This window comes from Penaeus vannamei, chromosome 26 (assembly GCF_042767895.1).
Source record: "Penaeus vannamei isolate JL-2024 chromosome 26, ASM4276789v1, whole genome shotgun sequence".
Taxonomy (NCBI): Eukaryota; Metazoa; Arthropoda; class Malacostraca; order Decapoda; family Penaeidae; genus Penaeus; species Penaeus vannamei.
In genome coordinates, this window is record NC_091574.1 from 17,105,537 (window position 1) to 17,108,036 (window position 2,500).

Sequence of the window (2,500 nt, forward strand, 5' to 3'; positions counted from 1 at the left end):
TAAGTATAGCGAGATTTTACGCACAATCCCCGTGAGCATTCGGGACTTATGGAAAGCAGATCAAACCCCAAATCAGATAACCTGAGGTATATAGATAGATGGAAACAATGCACTACCGCATTTTTATTTTATTTTATTTTATTTTATTTTATTATTTTTTTAAGAATGGTTAAGGCAGGGGAATGAGGTGAGGGATGTCACAGGTCTGGTCTCAGTGTGTGACTTAGTTTGTATGTAGTTAAAACAATTATCAACAGTGAGAAATTTTGTAATATAGAGGTACACTTACTCTTAATAGCAGCAAGGAAGTATCCGTGATGCATGGTAGAAGTGTAACAACATGGCTGTGCTGGTGAGGGATCGTGAAGACTTGGCGAGGGAGGTGGATCGGGTTGACGAGAATGGCGTCATAGAGTGCGAGAATACATCGTCAGCACCTTTGTTGGGAGGGTAGCACAGGCGTGAGTGGTCGGCGCAAAGTAGTGTGGCAGTCATGGTGTGGGTAGGTGTGGATCAAAAGGTCTTGGTAGAGGTGGCTGGCGTTGAGGCGAGGAGGCACTTCGGCAGGAGCTGATCTTCTTACAGGAACGTTCGGCGTTGTGAGGTTCTTCCTCCGTTAAGCCACCAGTTGTGAGAAACTCTGTGCCCCGGATGCTGAGGGCGGAGGGTAAGTTGCCCTCTCCTGTGACTGTTCCTGTTCTTCTGTTTGCTAGATCTCTCAGTCTCTGGATCTCTGGATCTCTCCTTTATCCTGCGACTGCTGTTCCATTGTGACGAAGAGGGTGAGTTCGCCTGAATTGCTCGAGGGGGAGAAAGTACTTGGGCAAAGGAAGCCAGGAAGGAAGGCAGCTGCAAGGGCCTTGGTGCGTAGGGGAAATATCCGGTTCTGCATATTGTTGACGATATATATATATATATATATATATATATATATATATATATATATATATATATATATATGTATGTATGTATATATGCATATACATATATATATATGTATATATATGTATATTTATATATATATGTATATGTATGTATATATAGGTGTTTGTGTGTGTGTGTGTGTGTGTATATATATATATATATATATATATATATATATATATATATATATATATATATATGTATATATATATAATATATATATATACATATATTGTATATATATGTATATATATACACATATATATACATACATATATAAGTAGATTTATATATAAATTTATGTAGATATATACATATATGCGCATACACACACACTCACATATGTGTATATATATATATATATATATATATATATATATATATATATATATATATATATATATATGTATATATATACGTATATATATATATATATATATATATATATATATATATATATATATATATATATATATATGGGAGGGGGGTATGCGAATACATATATATATATATATATATATATATATATATATATATATATATATATATATATATATATATATATATATATATATATATTCTCCCTCTCTCTCTCTCTCGTTCTCTTTCCCTCTCTCTCTCTTTCGCTCTCCTTTTCTCTCCCTCTCTCTCTTTCGCTCTCCTTTTCTCTCCCTCTCTCCGTCTCTCTCTCTCTCCTGAATTATCTTCCTCCCATTGCACTTTCTCGCCTTCCACACTGCCCCCTTCATTCTATGTAACGAACGGCCTCCTTTTTCTAAGTGAATTTTCTCTTTCGCCTTTTCTTCTCATGGCCTTTCCTTCCTTCTTTCTTTTCCTTTTTTTATTTGTTTCGTTTTTGTTTTCCACTATTATTAGTGTTCAATATTTCATTGCGTTTCATTTTCCAGCAAATACTGTGTAATAATTTTTTACCCTGTTATTTCTATTTTTCTTTTCTTTTTTTACCCGTTCTTTGTTATCATTCTTCTCTGCATCGTTTTTATGGAATTTAGTTTTTTGTTTGTTTGTTTTTTTGCTCCGTTATTATTCCGTATTTCTTGTCTTTTTTCCTTTGAATTATTTTTATCACCATTTTTACGTCGTTATTATTCCTCTATTCCTATTTATTATTTCCTTTGACTTTACTTTTCCTTTTTATTTTTTCTCATCTCTTCATTGCTGGATTTTTTCTCAATTCTTATTTTTTCAATTTTCTTCTGATTGCTCTTTCGGATTTTTCTATCATTTTAAATTATGTTTGTTTGTTTGTGTTTGTATGTGTGTGTGCGTGTGTTTGTGTGTGAGTGTGTGTGCGTGCGTGTGTGTGTGCGTGCGTGTGTGTGCGTGTGTGTGTGTGTGTGTGTGTGTGTGTGTGTGTGTGTGTGTGTGTGTGTGTGTGTGTGTGTGTGTGTGTGTGTGTGTGTGTGTGTGTGTGTGTGTGTGTGTGTGTGTGTGTGTGTGTATGTGTGAGTGTCCGTACATGCATGTGTACGCAAGTGTATGATTGACCGAATAGCTAGGAGCATAAAAACAACCGATCTTTTAATCTGACACTTCAATGTTCGCAAATATTTCG